The sequence below is a fragment of the Schistocerca gregaria genome, chromosome 7, assembly GCF_023897955.1.
Source record: "Schistocerca gregaria isolate iqSchGreg1 chromosome 7, iqSchGreg1.2, whole genome shotgun sequence".
Classification (NCBI taxonomy): Eukaryota; Metazoa; Arthropoda; class Insecta; order Orthoptera; family Acrididae; genus Schistocerca; species Schistocerca gregaria.
Window position 1 is genome coordinate 437,835,825 of NC_064926.1, and position 21,249 is coordinate 437,857,073.

General features: G+C 41.0%; 1 long non-coding RNA gene across 1 annotated transcript in view; it reads left to right on the top strand.

The window, feature by feature from the left end:
* The first annotated feature begins 13,147 nt into the window (after positions 1-13,147).
* Positions 13,148-21,249, top strand: part of LOC126282171 (uncharacterized) — a 44,138-nt gene continuing 36,036 nt past the window's right edge. Inside the window, exon 1 of the long non-coding RNA XR_007551342.1 lies at positions 13,148-13,222. This is a non-coding gene — a long non-coding RNA (uncharacterized LOC126282171). The remainder of the gene's footprint in view (positions 13,223-21,249) is intronic.

Below are 21,249 nucleotides of genomic sequence, written 5' to 3' on the forward strand. Positions count from 1 at the left end.
CGGCTTTCCGGGCGGGAAGGACCGTCTGGTCCCCAGCACGAATCCGCCCGGCGGACTTGTTTCGAGGTCCGGTGAGCAGGCCAGTCTGTGGATGGTTTTTAGGCGGTTTTCCATCTGCCACGGCGAATCCGAGCTGGTTCCCCTTATTCCGCCTCAGCTACACTATGTCGGCGATTGCAGTGCAAACAAGTTTTCCACGTACGCGTACACCACCATTACTCTGCCACGCAAACATAGGGGTTACACTCGTCTGGTGTGAGACGTTCCCTGGGGAGTCCACCGGGGGCCGAACCGCACAATAACCCTGCGTTCGGTGTGGGGCGGCGGAGGGGTGAAGCGGACTGCGGTAGTCGTCGTGGGGTTGTGTACCACTGTGGCTGCAGCTCTCCGTCGTTTCTAGGCCCCCAGTTAATATACAATACATTACAATACAATACCATCTCTCAATAAGTGACCTAGGGGTATTTCTCCGTTTTCAAATTGAGCTCTGCGAGCGCAGTTCTGAAATATGGTACAGTCGTTCATGGAGCTCGTCCTTCGAGCGACATAACATTATCTCTTATTAACAAATTGTGATCACTAATAGTTTGACAGTTAGAGGAAAAATATGATTTCTTATTGCAGAAAAATTCTGCATTGTATCCTCCTGGAGACAATTCTTATATGGGTACGATACTAGGTATCAAGAATCGGTGCAGTTGACTAAAACGATACATCACAGAGTGCACTTATCCTCTTGAAGGATACTTTATAAAGGGAGAAGACGTTGATGCTATGTCTGATACATCATTAATGATTAATTTTGCTCTTGTACGATATATATTACTATTGTCCCCAATAAAATAATGGAATGCAGCTGTTGCATATGCCCTTAAAGTAATCAAAAGTCTGTTCATCGGCGAAATAGGATTATTTGGATGAATAGGTAATTCTCACCTATGATTAATTTGATTTAATAATCACCACACTGTTTCTGTCGACAGACAAAATCTCTCTTGAAACTTCCTGTCACCATAAACATCGAAAGTGTTTCCCCTTTGCACAATCACTCCAACACGGTTTCGGTCACGATTTAAATGGTCAAGGTATAACAATTCTTCCTCAGTGCCGTCCATAACATCAAAAAGCGCCGCCATCATAATAATAGCTTATGCTTCTAAAACGCCGGTTGTGCCGAGCAAACCGGGTAAGAGCCACGGTTAAATATAACCGCGGTCGATTCCCTTGTTTAACTTTCTCAGTGTGTCTGATGCACAGCCGACAGCACCAACTGCAAATGTGATTTAGCTTATGATCCATTTAGCGCACTTTGTCAACTGGTAAACTTATTCTTGGATGCCTTCGCTCCTGACATTTTCTCATGTTAATCACATTTGCTTAGCAAAATGTTTGACCACAATCACACAATACAATTTTGATATTTATGTCTCTTCCAGAAAAATATCTCAACAAATAGCAAACCTGTATTTTGCTTTCCTATAGTACCATCTCACATGTGCACAATATGCAGGTGCAAGACTGTAGTCAAAAAAACATAACACACTTGGCGCTACTTCCGCTTTCGAAATGTGGCACTGCTTATGCACTGGAACGAATTTGCACTTCTGCCGAAGAACAAACATTATCCAGTCGCGAGTAACGCCTCTCGTGGCTGGGCTGCAGTGCGGAACGGCTGCGCTGAGCGTTCCGAAGGAACGAAGACGATGCAAGTGCGTGAATAACTCTGACTGCACGGGCCTGTCTGTGCGTAATAAGGTGCCATGTGAAACTAAGAGGCTGCGGATTATAGCGAAAAGACAAGAATGGTATTGGTTTGAAACTAAGACCAAGATTTAAAAATTGAATGGTCTGCTCTTACACAAAAAAGGGTGAAAGACGAAAACAAGCTGTTCTGTTGGTGTATCCTAAGCTATTAAAAACTCGATGGCGTTCACAATGGAATGTCGCGTGTATCATGTGTTTAAAAAACAAGGCTTAGTGACAGGTTTGCTTTTTGTTCAAAAATGTCCACATGTGTGTGAAATCTTACGGGACTTAACTACCAAGGTCATCAGTCCCTAAGTTTATGCACTACTTAACTTAAATTATCCTAAGGACAAACACACACAACTATGCCCGAGGGAGGACTCGAACCTCCGCTGGGACCAGCCGCACAGTCCATGACTGAAGCGCCCAAGACCGCTCGGCTAATCCCGCGCGGCGTTGCTTTTTAATAATGACATTAAATATCGTACAGTAGTCGTGCCTTAATGTAGTTCCGTGTTCAGACCTTTTGTTCTGTTACATATTTGTACAATATGTTGGCTATGTTATAAACAATCGCAGTTTTAAACACAGTCGCCCAAAATTTTCTGATAATCATATTTAGAAAATACAGTAATTGAAAAATGAAAAGGGAGTTTGGCAACTTGGTTCTATTTACTACTCTAGTTTCCATAGGTCAACTAAAAATAATTAAAATAGTTATGAGGAGTGAAACTATTGACTGCTGGTGCTGGCATGATACTTATATAGACGATAGACGAGGTGATAGCGTTTGGACTTTCCCAGAGGAATCACACATATGCAAGACAGCAAGCTGATCAGCGTCGAGTGGCTCTGCTTTTTACCCGGTGTCTTAGGTTTACTCCTAATGGAAATGACTGGGAGAGCTGTCAAAAGCTCGAAGATTTCATTCAAAATGGCCCGGCTTGAGAAAAAAAGAATTTTATTCAGGTGTTAAACAACTATTTTTCCTCACTGTCCAGTAACTGACGTAATACCTAAATCAAATAAAAATAAATTAATCTCTACCAATGAATTATATATCAATCAGTACCAGAGATTACCGGCATTTAACTACCGTAAATGATAAATTCCTATGTTGAACTGCATGTTGGCCCCAATAAGAAGCCTCTATGAAAGCAACTTGTACTTGGCTATAAGCGAGCGGTCACGCTGTGGCTCATAAATCCGGCATTGAAGACAATCCCCAGCAGAACTCGCGGAGGTCCCGCCTCGCACAGGTGCAATGAACTAAGCAGTTGGACTAGACAGTGCTTTGAACGAATTCGACTTGGCCCCACATTCCTCAAAGTAGCACTGCAGATAATATCTCCAGGCTGCGCCGGAACAGCGGAGGCTGTTTATAGCGAGCTGTTGTGTGGTTGTGGGATACCTACCGTTTTTGGCAGTCTCGGAAGAGCAGCTATTGTAGAAGAACTGCAGGCTGTCACAATTCCTCGAAACACACAGGACATTAAGATGAATCCTTAGGTTAGAAAGTAGAACAGGAACAGAGAAGTTTAAGGCTCCTTTGAAAACCATGAGACGTCGACATCTTTCTTGTCAGAAGCGCTCTACAAATTACTTCAGATTTCGACTTTTTCTCCGATGAAATTCGCAGGCAAATGTCTGATTTCAGCGTCTCTATGAGTGTAGTTTATTTTGGAGACGAAAGCCTCTCTTCTTGCTGAGCTGAACGCAGATCCAGAAGCAAGCCGTTGGTACAAAGCCAATGACAGATTTTGTCACCACTTCAGCTGCCACTTGCAGATCTTGAGTACGGTGAGCGAGGCAAACGTCGGGAAAGTCGAGTAATTTTAACGATATCCTGTAATTTTCATCTTCTTTCTGAGGACTTGTTTCTAGTTACACACATTCAGTAGATAAAACAAACACCCTTCAATAGTGTTTTTTGTCTTTACATACTAATCTTCAGCAGTCACGGTAAGACTTGCAAGAATGTAACTGTTTTATCCAAATACGCATTATTTGAATCACATTTCACATCCCTCGTCGAAGCCATGAAGCCGGCCGCGGTGGTCGAGCGGTTCTAGGCGCTTCAGTCCGAAACCGCCCGACTGCTGCGGTCGCAGGTTCGAATCCAGCCTCGGGCATAGATGTGTGTGATGTCCTTAGGTTAGTTCAATTTAAGTAGTTCTAAGTTATAGGGGACTGATGACCTCAGATGTTAAGTCCCATAGTGCTCAGAGCCATTTGAACCATTTGAAGCCATGAAAACAAAGCGGCAGCACATCTGTGCATGTGCACTGCAATGCGCACAGCGCCACGGACCCGAAGCGGCCAGCAGCCGACACAGACACGCTATTCTTTGCAGTACCCAAAATTGTGTTCGAATACGTAGTAGCTCTTATGCATTTGAAAAGGGTTCATATCACCCTGCAGATTACACTGCCATATCACGTGGCGCAGCATTCCCTCAACCTGACATGGCCGCCTTCCTCGCTCTTGCCTCCTTCTTAACAGTAACATGTGCACCACATCCGCTTCCATGATTCTTAGGCGAAATGCGTAGAAATTTTTAGTTTCCCTGGTCACGTTTTTCCATGCATGCATAATAACGATAAGGTATTTTACTGTGATCTGGAAATTGCCATAAATGCCATATTATGTCATTTTACTCTCATTCGCACTGAAATATTATTTTCGATTTTAGGTTTTAGACAATGAGTTACGGATGGTGTGCAGTACCACACTGCACAAATTCATTTATAAAAACACCCGAAAAATTGTTTAAGATAGGATCAAATAAGAAGAAGATTTGGTTGTAACTCGCTCCTAGAGATCCAAATGATGAAATAGTCTACTTCCCTATATGATACATCAAGGATTTGGGTCTTAAAACCAAAATTTGTAAGACACTTTTTTAAGTGTGTGTGGCGGATGCATCTGTTAACGTTCATCGAAGTTTATACCATGCATTTGATGAATCAAAATGCTTCATATGTGGTAGTATAGTATGTAAATAGTATGGCAGGGATCTTCCATATCTGTTTCCTGTTGTTAAGGATTCGATCACCTGATAAATACTTGTGAGAAGCAAGAGTATAAAGATGACTGCTGCTAGTTTCCTATGTAGTAATTTGTGCTCTTCGACTCCTTTCTGTCCACACACTCGGAAATCGCTATGTATTCGGGAACAAATGGCGAATTATTTGGGTTAAGAAAAAAATATAAATATCACTGTCAGTTGTTTCACGCACAGCAATTTCAGTTGTAGCAACTTCATCTTTCGTTTTGTAAACATACAGAAGCTACGAAATCAAACAGACTCATTACTGAGAAAGCACGTTATTACTTGTAAATAAAACCGGATATTGTTGAAAAATACTAAGTTTCACGAATAACACTCTCAGAATGTGTTACAAACACGAAGAGGAAAAAAGAAAATTTATACTCCAGAGGGACGTGAATGCACGATCTCTAACAGTACCGCCCCTTGCCTTATTCCCTTTTTTTAATCTCATTTTGTTCCTTATGTTCGTTGCAATTGTCCGGAGCAACCGTCCCAAGACATCTGTTCAAGTTCATCTTTGATCCATTCGCTGAGTTTCTTATTACAGGGGGCAGCTAACTCTCTGACCGAACACGTTGAGCTACCATGCCGCCTAGCACTTGGCCACGGCAACCAATACAGGGCGTGCACTCTCTTTCTCCTAAGTTTAATGGAGAGGGATGCAGGCTGACTTAGTTCCAGAACGATAAGAGCATAAACCGAAAATGCATGAAATTTTGAAAGGTTTCCACTAACAGGCTTCACAAAATTTCATTCCATTGCAACCTAAAAGTTGAAAATTAGTTTCGATAGTTAGTTTTCAGTTAACCCTCCTGAAATACACATAAGCAGATCTGATATCTTGCAATCTAATGATTTTTAAACTCTTCGTTATACAAAATAACAGGTATTTTGTGAAAATATTGACCGGAAATGTTTTTTTTATGTTTTAATCATTCACAGTAACAATAATACAAACTCCATTTCTAACAAATGAAGATAGTATATTATGAACTCCCGGTTCCACTCGGATTTATCCTGGAGATTCCTCAGTAAAACAGAATCATTAAACCCAAAATTAAAAGCACTTACTACACTCCTGGAAATTGAAAAAAGAACACCGTGAATTCATTGTCCCAGGAAGGGGAAACTTTATTGACACATTCCTGGGGTCAGATACATCACATGATCACACTGACAGAACCACAGGCACATAGACACAGGCAACAGAGCATGCACAATGTCGGCACTAGTACAGTGTATATCCACCTTTCGCAGCAATGCAGGCTGCTATTCTCCCATGGAGACGATCGTAGAGATGCTGGATGTAGTCCTGTGGAACGGCTTGCCATGCCATTTCCACCTGTGGCGCCTCAGTTGGACCAGCGTTCGTGCTGGACGTGCAGACCGCGTGAGATGACGCTTCATCCAGTCCCATACATGCTCAATGGGGGACAGATCCGGAGATCTTGGAGACCAGGGTAGTTGACTTACACCTTCTAGAGCACGTTGGGTGGCACGGGATACATGCGGACATGCATTGTCCTGTTGGAACAGCAAGTTCCCTTGCCGGTCTAGGAATGGTAGAACGATGGGTTCGATGACGGTTTGGATGTACCGTGCACTATTCAGTGTCCCCTCGACGATCACCAGAGGTGTACGGCCAGTGTAGGAGATCGCTCCCCACACCATGATGCTGGGTGTTGGCCCTGTGTGCCTCGGTCGTATGCAGTCCTGATTGTGGCGCTCACCTGAACGGCGCCAAACACGCATACGACCATCATTGGCACCAAGGCAGAAGCGACTCTCATCGCTGAAGACGACACGTCTCCATTCGTCCCTCCATTCACGCCGGTCGCGACACCACTGGAGGCGGGCTGCACGATGTTGGGGCGTGAGCGGAAGACGGCCTAACGGTGTGCGGGACCGTAGCCCAGCTTCATGGAGACGGTTGCGAATGGTCCTCGCCGATACCCCAGGAGCAACAGTGTCCCTAATTTGCTGGGAAGTGGCGGTGCGGTCCCCTACGGCACTGCGTAGGATCCTACGGTCTTGGCGTGCATCCGTGCGTCGCTGCGGTCCGGTCCCAGGTCGACGGGCACGTGCACCTTCCGCCGACCACTGGCGACAACATCGATGTACTGTGGAGACCTCACGCCCCACGTGTTGAGCAATTCGGCGATACGTCCACCCGGCCTCCCGCATGCCCACTATACGCCCTCGCTCAAAGTCCGTCAAGTGCACATACGGTTCACGTCCACGCTGTCGCGGCATGCTACCAGTGTTAAATACTGCGATGGAGCTCCGTATGCCACGGCAAACTGGCCGACACTGACGGCGGCGGTGCACAAATGCTGCGCAGCTAGCGCCATTCGACGGCCAACACCGCGGTTCCTGGTGTGTCCGCTGTGCCGTGCGTGTGATAATTGCTTGTACAGCTCTCTCGCAGTGTCCGGAGCAAGTATGGTGGGTCTGACACACCGGTGTCAATGTGTTCTTTTTTCCATTTCCAGGAATGTATTTCTAAACTAACAAATTCTAGTTGTAAACAAATGAATGGCCCATAACGAAATCTAACCATCTCTTGGAACAGTTGTCGAAAAATGTATAGGCAGACCGATCGGTAACAGGCCTCATAAGCTTACAGTATAGCAACTTCGGCTAAGAACTGAAAACGAAATCACTACCGCGGCTAACCTACCGTACCGATTGGTATGAACGATACTGAACAGGGCCCCAGGGTTAGAACCTACGACCTTTGCCTTCGGCTGAGAAGCACTCTACAGACCAACCTATACAAACATGTCTCACGACCCTCCATCACCTGCCATCTCCAAGGCAGCGACTCAGCCATTACTCCGAAACATCCATCATTCCAGGAGTGTTAGGCCTACAAGATATGCAGGTCGACTTCTCCGATGTTGGAAAGGTAGAAGAAGAGGCACTGGTGGAAGTACAGCTCTAAGAATGGCTCATGAATGATTGCTGCATGGCTCGGTTCCTTTAGAAGGATACAAATTATATATCAGAGAACAAAATCAAAGGCTTACTGCAAGAAAGCTGTACTGAAAGTGGTGTGGAAGCTTCCTGGCAATTACTCTTTCTAATGTCGAAAATGCTGGAACTACGTGAAATATTCCACCCCAGTTGCATCTGTAGACCAATATTCCCAATTAATTATATCAGAAAGCTTCGATTAAGAACTGAAATATTAATTTGCTAATGATGTAGGCTCCTTTTATTTACATGATCCTTCTGTGCAGCATCGCAGAAGGAAATTTATATTATTTAGCACTTATAAATCCCAGAGCCCAAGGAGGAAGTCTACAATCATTAGCGCACAGAGAAGATATACCTATAGTATGTGGCACTTTTACTAACCAATAAGTGGGGATTTCAACCTATCTCAGCAAATTTTGTTTTAGAGCAAGAAGACTATAATTGTCAAGGCCGAACACACAAAACTCTCACAGAGCACTACTATTTTATTCTTATAAGAGGAAAAGTTATGAAGTTTAAGTTATGAAGTTTAAAAAATACAAACAACTTTCTGGTGAGGGCAACCACGGCATTATGAATAACAGTCACAACAGCAACACTAGCAAAATGGTTCAAATGGCTCTGAGCACTATGGGACTTAACATCTATGGTCATTAGTCCTTTAGAACTTAGAACTACTTAAACCTAACTAACCTAAGGATATCACACAACATCCAGTCATCACGAGGCAGAGAAACAACACTAGCACTCCATAAGCATTTGATCCTACCGCTAAGTATGTGGCGTGTCTGAAAGAATGTGAAGGCCACTCAAGTTTTTCCCAAAGCTCTTAATAAATGTACTCTCATTCTTATGGAACCTTCTGCATCTAAACTAAGGGCAACCATTAACGTCCCTATCCGTCCGATTATGACTCGGAAAGAATGTTGGCAGGGTATATTAATAAATACTTCAAACATCCAGTTCAGACCACAATCCTAAGTAGAGAGCACTTAATTTCTGAACTTTCACTGATAGATACACCTGTAGGCACCAGTGTGGTGTCGTTGATGTCAGGGATATATATTCGAAATCCCTACAAAACGTGTTCAGGAAATCGTAGCGAGGAATTTACGCGCATTTAGTGGACTTCAAGATGATGAAATGGAGTAGGTTTTACAGTTGTTAGACATTGTTTTGAAATTCAGTTATTTTAAGTTTCGAGATAGTGGATAGACCTAAGAGAGTGGAACTGCAATAGGTTCCCCTTTGTCTTATTGTCTTGCCAAAGTCTACACGACACACTTAGAGCATGAATATGTTTACCAATCTTCAGACCACAATGATAGGATTATTTTGTGGTTGTGATATATAGATGATGTATTTATGACATACAGAGGTTCAAGCAATGACTATAGCCAGTTTGTGTATAGTCTAAACTCTCTGCACGATGAAATTCAGCTTGCAACAGAACATAGTGTGGATAACTCCTTAGCGTATTTGGAGCTAGGTGTAACAATGGAAGGCGCTTACTTTCTCTCTTGATGTTTTTCGGAGCCTACTACTACCAGCACGACTATCCATCAGTCCTCTAGTCATCCCATGAAGTACAAAAAGGCAGCTTACAGGGTACCGTTACACCATTTACATAGCATACTGCTTAAAAAGGAAGCCTTTTAACGAGAATACCGCACTATTCCGTATGTAGCGGCGTTGATTGGTTACGATACTGATTTTGTGGAGAAGATCAATGAAAAAGACCTCAATAAGATAAGGTCTTCCCGCCCTGTCCATTCGACGAGCGCTGTTGGTTCGTCAGCAACGTTAATCCAATCAGGTCAAAAGTGTGTCAGGGCAAGTTATCACAGAGTACCGTATTTCTGTAGTGTATTGGAATATGTTGGCAGAAAGTTAAACATGAAAAATACCGTCCAGCATCCTTTATTCCAAGGAACGTTGGTAGCAGAAACAGCCATAGTGAACAGGCCAAATACATTAAATATGAGCTCTGCGGTTTATAAGATTGCCTGCAATGGCAGCCCCCAAAAATATATAGGTCAGACTGGGCGCAAGTTTAATACACTGTTTAAAGAACACCTAAACCTCGCCGGAGCCAAACCAGATAAGTCAGCTACTTCCAACATTGAAACAAGAAATGTTTTGGGAGATATACATATTCATGAAGGCATTAAAGAGAGCCCCATGTTCAACTTTGAGACACTACAATATCCTGTCTAGTTTTGATCATCTGAATTGTTTCTAGTAGCTACTAGAATGGTTTTAATTTAGCTACTATATAATACTCAAATACTACTCGTGTGGTAATTTTATAATATTGAGGTACTGATGTAAAGCAGATTGTTTCATTTTTCACTTCATACTTTCGATAAACTACGGATTTTTTTTAAAGTTATGTAAAGCGGTTCCTATCCTTCGGTTGTTTTCCTAGTTACGATTTCCTCCTTGCAGCTGCTCGTGTGTTTACTTTGTTTCCCTCTTAAAGGCAGCGTGGCCTTCCACCCTCCAGTGTTATCCTAGCCTCTACAGGCTACTTACGCCCCATCGGCCTGTTAGCTATACGGCAGAAGTACCCCAATTGGACAGGATTTTAAGTTCTACTTCATTGCTTTTATACAGCTGGTGTCTACAGGATCTACGGGGTGTTACCTGGTAAGCTATTTTTCAGATTTCTTCCATACTCAAGCTTTTTTTGTTCCATATTAGAGTATTATTTTTTGAATGATATTTCCCATTTACTTATAGTACTTTCCCTAGACGTAAGTTAATTTTTAGGTATTTTATCTCCATTCACAGTAGTGTCCCATTCATTATTAGTTTTTTCCTCCGTTTTTTTTTCTAGGCCTGGCTCATGCAGCAATCATGCATTGTACATTTTGACAAGCACATTTTTTATGACAGGCACAATTGTGTTTTGACTCTTATCATGGAAAAGTCCCGAAAGCTCTGACTCCGTAATTGTCTATTTACATCATGGAGATATAATAATTGTGAGTACTCATTGTAATTTTTTTAATGCCAACACTATGGTTCTGCATTTACACAGTGATTTGTATTCCAGACAGATAGACTTACAGATGTGTATACCGACATGAAACCAGTAGTTGCGAATAAAGCACTTTCAAACAGATATTTGGCTTTTGCAAATATCTCATCATTCTTGATTTTTAATTATTACACTTTTATGGTAATTTGAAAGGTTGTTGAGTATTGTTACTGTTATTTAAAAAATACTTTTCACAATACATAAAACTGGTACAGTACAACATGGTGATAAAACCTGTGTGTCTTTAAGGAGCTGAATCAGTCCTTTGAAATAGAAGTAACACCATAGAAGATACATGGAAGAGTGAATGAAAAGTAATCAGAATTTTTTGGTCGAAACTACTCTGAAGAAGAAAAATAGAAAGACAAAAATATGGGCATTCAAAAGTATACCAACATTTATTTCTATACAAAAATGCAATCTAGAAATTCTGTGAACATCTAGAAAGAATAGTATCAATAAGCTCAAATATACAAACTGTGCAATTCTACGAGACAAACATAGTACAGATACAATGAAGACAATAAAAAAACTTGAAGATCCAGGGATTCCGCAACATGTGATATAAAGAAAAGGGCTCATTGTGAGAGAGTGATGATAATTTCACCACAAATAAAGTTGTAAGGGAATTCTGAGATGTCTTCTGTTGTACATCACGCAGTCCAGTAGATCTCAAACGTCAATATAATAGTGTTAATAATAACAATAATAATAAAATTTGTCGAGATGAATCAAATAAATCGAAACTGGCATTAATGTACCAACTGTACTGATTCTCGAGGTCCATACCTGTGAGGTATATTACTTCAAGAAACAGTAACCAGACACTTTATGTTACCATCGCCAAATATTCAATTAGCACGCTACATATTTAAACCTTCAATTAGCACAACTTTAAAAACATAGATTATAATTTGCAGCTGCCTTTCCATTCTGTTGCTATGATTTTCGGCATTTATAAGGGTGGTGAAAACTCTCTTTCTTGTCATGATGCATAAAAACAGTGCCATGCCTGTTTTTGTACATAGCCTGGCAAATTGTGATAGTTCTTTATAAAAATTGTAGACAACGAGCTAGTCTTTGTAAGACTACTTTTTTTCTAAACAGTATGGACGCGCCATTGCCTGAGTTCTAGTGCCTGACGTCTCCTAAAAATAATAATCAAGTAATAATGTATAATACGAACGTAATTCAATATTTTCTATACGCATCCGACAGCAATAACATTTCACCACTAAACCCGTAATGTTCGTCAAACACAAATTTGTCGTATGTGTGTGGTTTGTAATGAAAAAGGAGCGTGAAATAATTTTGCAGGTAAAACGCTTAAAAATTTTCATTACTTTTTGAGAAGTGTTTCGACAGTTAATGCAAAATTGTCAAGTACTGTTCTTGCAAAGGGATAACTTTACCGATAGTAGCAGCTGAAAACAGTAACTCAGTTAGTGGGAACGTGTTGTTACACATATCGGCAGGTATGAATTTTTACAGCACTTCCGCTTACAGGTGTAGCAAAAACATAGCGATAAAAATAAGACACAGTTACTATCTCAAGAACGTCACTTCACTTAACGAACGACTGTTCAAAATAATTTTTGAAATCTTACCTCCGCAGTGTTCTTTGATGATGTTTTCCGCGTCGTGCGTGTACACGCCGTCAAGGACTATCATATAAACAAAAAAGTAGTAGACTGAATAAACACGAGTCTTCATTTTTAGACATCTTAGTTTTGCAGTTATGGTTTTGTACGTCTCGTTGCTGTCAACAGAAAACCGCAAGACCACTGTATGTTTATGAGTCAGAATCAACCTCCATATGCTGTTCTTCATAATTGCGTATAACTGGCCAGTTACACAAAATACCTTGAGAGCAAACAATGTAACCGTAGTTGTGAAGCAAACACTAAGCATTCCAAAGTCTGTATTACAGCTCTTGTCAGAGATATACACCGTGTATGAAACACAGTAATAACATTCCACAATGTTTACCACTGATAGAAGAAATGAATGCGAGTAACGTGACTGTTCATACGGTATTTGCATTATTCGAGTTATAATTTTGGGTTATATTTTGTGTACGCTGGAATGTGAGCTGCGACAGATTTCTGCAGTAGTGCGGTGTGAAGTAAGTTCATTTTGCATAAAAAATGAAATTCCGACCAATAACAGGGAATAATGTATTTTGTAACCTTGGAGCTTAGCATAGCGAATGATTTCTAGATTTTGCATCTTGGTTACGAGAGAGGTTCTCCCCACAGAAATTAATACGTTGGTTTTTTTTTTTTTTTTTTTTTTTTTTTTTTTTTTTTTTTAGCATGGATGGTTGTGGTTTGTGGGGTTGAAGGGACCAGATTACTATGGTCATCGGTCTTGGAGCATGGACCTATTACATAAAAAATATAGTAAGTAACCGGAGAGAATATTTACTCTTTTACAGTTTGAAAGGCTGTAGAGTATCATTACGGTTAACCAATGCTTATACCACCATGAAATGCCATCCCCTATCTATGTCGCTATAAAAATTTATGCTTATGTACTTAAGTAGCGACATTTAGGTCCTTGAAATGTTTATCTAGTCATAGGTGCCATTTAAACGCAAAATGTTAGGGGACTGCAACTTCTATTGTTATCTTAAAGCCACGTTAGCGGCAACAGAACTGAGATTTACGTGGAAGATTATTTCTAAAACAAAACAGTTTGGCCAGCCATGAAAATCACACGTTTCAAGTTTTGAACATTTGTGATAAAACTTACAATGAAAAACCATTTTTTACGAAATATTGTTTTTAAACCCACGTTTTTAAAAGATAATTAGGCTGAAGTTTACAATGAGCCTCCCATGTGCAGATATTGGCAACGCCTGCCAATATGATTAACAGTGAATGTGTTACCACTTTCGGCAGTAAAAACTGAGCCTATCTTCAGTTATCCTCTTCCATAAGCCCATGTTTAAATTAAAAAATACAAATCATTTGAATCGTTGAATAACAATCCAGCTGTGGCGCCATTTTAGGTTTCCCCGACGACCGTTTGTAAAGTTTTAATCATGATTTTTTTTATAATCAAAATGATAAAACCGCAAGATTTAATGTAAACAACAGATCCTACCTTCCGTCTCGTAGGTCCTTAGTTCTGCTCGATACATATCAGTATAAATCGGTAGTCTCCGTGACTGTGACTTCATTCTTTGAATTATTATTCATTATACAGACGCTCTGTTCAAACTCTCCTTACGTTTCCAGGTTGAAATTTTCACTTTGCAGCGGAGGTTGCGCTGAAATGAAACTTCCTGGCAGATTTAAACTCTTTTCGGATTGGGGCTCGAACTCGGGACCTTTGCCTTCCATGGTTCTGGTGGAAGTAAGGGTGTGAGTGGGGGTGGTGAGTCGTGCTTGGGTAGCTCAGTTGGTAGAATACTTGCCCGCGAAAGGGCAAAGGTCCCGAGTTCGAGTCTCGGTGCAGCAAACAATTTCAATCTGCCAAGAAATTTCACACATTATAGTATTTATTTCCCAATGACACAAATAACAGAAGACGTCGATTAGCTAACTGGATCGCTGAGGTTGCTGGCTGTCTTAAATAAAAGACGATAAGTTTCGACCACAGCTTCGAAATCAAAACTCAACTTACCTTGGTTATTCTGCAGATCTCTTAGGTTGCTGGCAGTCATAAACAAGGTAGTCGACACGAAGGTTACTCGTATGTACCAATCAAAACTTCGTAATGGAGTTTAGCTTACCTTTGGTACACACACGCAGTACCTCGCTTTGGGCCTCTGATTATCATATTAAGTTCGTTACCCATCATCAAGTACACTGGTGACGACGCAGCGGTAAATTATGGTTACGTTGCGATGTAATACAAAGAGTACTAGGAAAGTTTTGCAGTATAGCTTTATTTATTTAATTTTTTCGAAGTAATTTCCACCACATTGAACGCACCCCTCCGTCCTCCAAAACCAATCCCTAAACAAGTTCTCCAAAGTTTATGAAGGAAGTAAGACGAAAATTGTACTCGTTTAAGCTTCATTTTCAAAGGAGCAAGGTCTAGACTGTATGGAGGGTGCTCAATAAGTTTCAGTCCTGTACTCAAATATTCTGGTCACGCTTTCTTGCGATGTGCTGGAGCGTTGTCGTGATTGAGGAACCAAGTGTCTGTTCTTAACTTCGGTCGCAGGTTCCTCAAAGATTGGATGACTTTGGGCAGGCACTGCTCAGTGTACCACTTAGCTGTAATTGTCTTCTGTGTGGCCAAAACAACACGCCACATAATTCCACTCGTTTTGAAAGAAAAACAGCTATCACTTTCTTCTTTATTGGTCTGGATTTTCTGAAACTACGTGTGTGTCGTCATCTTCAAAGACCCAAACTTTGTTTTGAGTCTTAGTAGGCACGTAATAATAATAGTACAATCAAGTCTAGTCATCTGTCGTGACGTTATACACTTACTGAGATTTTCCCTTAGGGAACTTCTTTAATATCTCCCGGCAATAAGTCACACGTCGTGTCATCTGCTCTTCCGCCACTCTATGCGGTACCCAGAGACAACAAAGTTTCTTTACTTGCAAATGATCATGAAGAACCGAAAGAAATGCTGGTATCCTCTATCTGCTTATAGGTCACTCACCTGTCTTCATCTAGCATTTTCCTCAGAGCATCAATCTTTTCCTCCGTAACTGACGATCGTGGCCTTCCCATCCTCTCAGCGTCATCCAGAGTGAAACTTCCTCTTAGGAATTCTCTGTACTACCTGAATACAGTTGTACGAAGCCGACACACATCACCGAATGCAAGAGTCATTTTTTTCAAAGCACTGGTCTATGTTCAAACCACACGCTAAGTTGTACCGCGAAACTGCCCGAATTTCACTTCGTGATCACGATACCATAGCATCCACTTAAAAATAACCGTGCTAGTGAATGACTGCGGCTGCAGACTTGGCACAGCGGCTACAATGCCAGTATGAAGTATTCTCAGAACACAGCAACAATCAGCCTCCTACGACTTATTGTTGCGTCGTATTGAAAACTTTCCTATAATCCGTTCATCATATTAAGAATAAACTTGTGAACAAACACAAACGCGATGATTGGTCAGAAGCCGTAGCACACGTACACTGTACACTGGTGTTGTTACGGCCTTCAAAGATGTTCCTACTTAAGTATTAGATATCTTACTACTAACTTACGTTAAATAAAACTTTAAGATATTCAAATGTATTAACAGCCATCAACGTTTTTCTTAATCACGCTTTAACCACGTAGTTTTCAAAAAATGGTTCAAATGGCTCTGAGCACTATGGGACTTAACAGCTATAGTCATCAGTCCCCTAGAACTTAGAACTACTTAAACCTAACTAAGGACAGAACACAACACCCCGTCATCAGGAGGTAGCGTAGTTTTCATTTCAAAAATAACCCTCTGCAGGGTTGAGCTCTGATGGTCGCGATGTTAATTTGCAGTATGAAAATGGCTGAGGTTGTTTTCTGTTCCGTAGTGAAAAATGCGCGTGGAACACGGTTAAAAAGTGCCGAGAAATAGGCTGTTCTTAATATTTTTCATAAATTTACAGAGATAATCGGCTTTGAAGTTTTCCCAGCGTTGTATATAATGTAGTTGATAAAGAATCTCACATTGATTGTGTAACGCAGTCGGTAGCCTAATGGAATGTAAACCAAATGCGGTAATTCGTGCATTAGTTCACATTTCCCCAGAATCATTTTGTTTTCTTCTCGTTCAAATTGAAATACCTGTATCTCGTAATTATGAAACTCATCATCATTTTTTGTGAATAATGCACGTCTTATTATTTTTAATTAAATATTGGACGCGAAATTCCTCATTCAATTTCAAATACAAATTCTGAATTATCGATGTTTTATGAAAGACTGTTCATAAAAGTTGTTTAAATTAAGAAAACATACAATTTAATTTTTAAGTTCTTCACGCTAAATGATAACAACCAAACAGTTGCAGAATAAAGATTTATTGAAATCCTTGATCACGGTTTCTGTATATCTAAATATACTTTCTTCAGAAGCAAAAATACACCTGGACAGGAAAACACGCTCATTAGTGCAAGCTTCACCTGCTTGACATTAGAATACAGGCAAATTGGTGTTCATATTTTCTATTGTATGTGGGTGGTTTTAAACGGTTCTGATGTTTTATGTATTAAGATAGAGTGTTTAAATTAGCACAATCTTTAAAATTTTGATGCACATGAGTATGTATGCAGGTTTTTTAATGTTCGTGAGTGTGTCGCGCATACTTAAAGTGCCCTCTCTCAATGAAATTGTCTGCCCTAGTGCTCCCACACCCTCTTCACGCTAGTTCACAGGCTAAGTGCTGATAGTATGTCGTGTTCGCATCGACCATCTCTTTATAATTATGCTGTACAGATGGAGGTGTTATTTGAATTCTATCCACCGACGACGCCTTTGGCACAACTGTTTTATGCGTCTCCGCTGGAGGATGTGATTTTAGTGACTAAAAGTTTTTGTGCTTGTAATACTTGGGTGTTCGCAGCTCGTGGCCTCTCGGTAGCGTTCTCACTTCACGAGCACGAGGGCCTGGGTTCGATTCCCAGTGGGGTCAGGGATTGACAAATGCCTCGAGATGACTGGATTTTTTTTGTCGTCTTCATCATCATCATTCCTCCCCATTACGGGAGGAGGAAGGCAATGGCAAAGAAGGACTTTGCATCGTACAGCGGTGCGGGTCTCCCGCATCGTCCCCTACGCTCTGTCAAGGAGTATGGGAGTTCCTCTCAATACTTTGGTAATTTTCATGATTACGTAAAGCTATAAGTGTTTTCGTCTCCTTCTCAGTTATGTTGCTAAGTTTTTTGCTCTTGAAGGTGTCTTCAAGTTTATTTTTGCTTCTGATAAAGGTATATTTAGCTACACCGAAACCGTGGTCAAGGATTTCAATAAATCTTTACTGTGCAACTGTTTGGCTGTTGTCATTTACCTTGAAGATTTTCAACAGTTGCTGCTTCAGCCATGTTTAAAAGTATGAGTTAATTTTTAAGGCAAAAATCAACATCCAAATCCTCGTTATTTGGGCTGTGTACGTCGTTTTATACCACAGAGGTAGATAAGTATCGTAGAAACAAAAAAAATAATCATTTTCACAGTATCCAGCACCTTTACAATATGAACCCAACAGAACTGATCTGGAGCTAAGGTGCGGGATTTGGCCCGAGAAGTAAGACTGGCGTTCTAGAACTTCCGCACGCAGCTTTTTCACTCGTCGTTGCCGAACGCTGGCGGGATGTAGAACGGCTCGTCCTAAAAGAAGAGAAAATGCTGCGCCTGGTTGGCTTCGTGGATTCTGTTGTTGATAGGCTCGTTATCCACGTAGCAGGTGGCTTTTCCAGAATTGAAATGTATTCCTCGGATTCGGATAAGTCAAGAGCTAAGAGATTACCAGACGACGACTGTAAGTAATAGCTTTAGTAGCTTCAATATTTAACTACACGGCGAAATCCTTGAATACTCTCTTACGTTACGCATAGTTTATGCAGAAAAGTTACTCTGTGGTTAAGTCAGGAATTCATCATTCTTGTCTTTAGTTACAATAGTACGTTATAGTTCAATTCTTTTATCTTGGCGGCCAGCGCATGCCCGCCCAGACGCCGGAGATTGCTGCGTTGCCAGTTGCACACGACGCACGCGCCAAGTGCAGCAGCGCCATAATATAGTATATTTCGCAAGGTTACGTTTATTGGGGGAGCGTGCAGTTCATTAGTAAAGCCACCACGGCCGCTTTAAGCCTTTCGCTGCTACAGAGACGTGCTCCCTGCATTCCGCGCTATGGGCGATTTTGTCACTGCACTGCTCGCCTGTGCAGACACATGGTGTTCCGACTGCTTTGACACTCTTATCATTCGCGCCCGGTGTAAATAAAACTTTTATTACAATCGGGAAGACGGAATATTTCTCAATATTACATACGTCACCTTATGTGGTAATTAATTTAAATAAGATATTGTTATACAGTAAATTTTCTATGAAATTTTGGTATCTTTTCCACGTTTCATTCTCAACATTGTGGCAAATAAAATCGACAATATGGAAAGTATACGCTATGGACTTTTACCTCTGCAAACTCTTCAAAATTTCGTGCAATGGTTTACTACATTTAATGTTGCACACTAACTGCATTGAACATCGAAACACAATTAAGTAATTTATGGGGGGAAGTTATCAGTCAAGTGGATGTGTAAAAATCAAATTTTATGGCAAATAGTTTTCGTGAAATCGAACGATAAGAGTGTCAAAGCAGTGGGAACACGATGTGTCTGCACAGGCAAGCAGTGCAGTGATGACAAAATCGCGCACAGCGCGGAATGCGGGGAGCACGTGTCTGCAGCAGCGAAAGGGTTAATGAAGAGACAAAGCACTAGAAATTTCCAAAAATTGCATTCAAACGAATATAATTCGTGAAGTTAGACACTTCGATATTGTTTTTAAATAAAGAGAATATTACGCAGTGCACAAGGATTGAACTCATAACTTTTCACTTCATAGCCCAACACCTTAACCGTTACGGTAACGCAGTTCAGTGAGCAGTGTTACTCCATGAGGAGTGTAAAGACTCACGCAAAATACTGACAAACACTGTTGGCGTGACTACGAATTACTCATGCTTCGTCGAAGTACAATAGAAAATAAACAATTACCGCTGTTCTTTATTGGGAAAACGGTTCGTGAGATTGATACAAACACCTTTCCTTGCTATCGCCTGAATTAGGAGGCTTATTGCTTGTTTGGTTTAATTAATTAGTAGAATATGAAGCAATTGGTATAAAGAATGATTTTCCAAACTTTCTATAAAAGAAAGTCTGCTATCAAGAGATTACTTTTGTTCTATTACTTTATTTATGACTGAACGTTTCTAAAACTGAAGACACTCGTCCGTGTTCTGCACTGCAGTCGAGATCTGGCAACGTCGTTCTCTGTTCATTGACTGACTGTGTTTTGTGACGTCAGATGCGCAGAACGCACCTAAACTCGGCCGCCAACATAAATAACGCTCACTTTAGCTAAAAACGATAACGTGTTGCGGTTTTTTCCTCTAGACGTCTAAGGAGCGTATTGTGGGAGATCTGCGGAGTATTATTTTATGCTGCTTAAAAATTAAATGACATTCGAAGCTGTATTCCTCCTCTGCTGGTCTCATTTTACGTGTGAACTGCAGCTGGCCACGTCACTGCAGGCTAGCTGTACCATCTGACCGGCCACTGTAAGTTAAATGCGCCGGTACAGCTGTTGTCCCATATTATCGCCAGGTCGATGTGCGCGTAACGCACAGCTCAAAAAAATGGCTCTGGGCACTATGGGACTCAACTTCTGAGGTCATTAGTCCCCTAGAAATTAGAACTAGTTAAACCTAACTAACCTAAGGACACCATACCCAAGGCAGGATTCGAACCTGCGACCGTAGCGGCGCACAGCTCAAAACGTACCCTTATTATAATACTTGACAGTACTCGCGACAGCTTGACTGCAGTCCCATGCGAAACTGAAATCTAATGAGGCGCCAGCAAATGCACAAGAATACATAGTGCAATGTTTACATCAGTACATGTGCACTATCTTAAATCTCTGGTGCCGACTTGTTCCGCGAGTTAGAAAAACATCCTCTGGGAGATGATGTCCTGATCTAAATAATGATTTTATTTCATTTTGTGTTCGTCTTCGTGACTTATTTTAAAGCATTTTGTGTATGTCTTCTTGACTTATTTTAAAGACGAACAGTACACTTTTTATTAGTAATAAAGTTATGTTTCTACTGTAGTTTAGAGTAAAAGATGACTTCTCGTGAAATTCTACAGTTCTGTTTGTGTACTTCTCAGTAAAACGTGTTGTTTATACCTATAAACTTCAATTACTACACAGTAAACGAATCGGTTTTGTAATAGGAAGGTGACATGTCGTCCCATATTCATACTAAGACTATTGTTTGTGTCTTTTTATATAAAAGCCGAAGAACTGAACAACAATAAAAATATTTTGTTTACTTATCGCTGCCTGCAGACCACGTTTTACGCATCATCCATATCTGAGCAGGTTAGATATTTTGCTGTGACGATACGAAGCGACGTCACCGCTATTTCATTCGCTGGCAGTACTCGATAAACGGCGTCGATGACGTATGCCGTATTCAGTTTGCCTACTAAGCAGGTCTTTGTTCTGTGACCAGGATTTGATTTAGAGTCTGGCACAGAGGGTAAGGCGTGCGAGTTTTATCGATTCCTATTGAATGTGGAACAGAACTTGGTCTCAGTTATAGAAGCCGACTCAGCAAGAAGCCCACAGTAACCAGGAAACAGGAAGTACTAACGTTTTTCAACGATCGGCTTCAAATTAACAGCAGACCCGCACACAGAGCCCGACATGTAGGTACAGAAATGAAAATCTCTT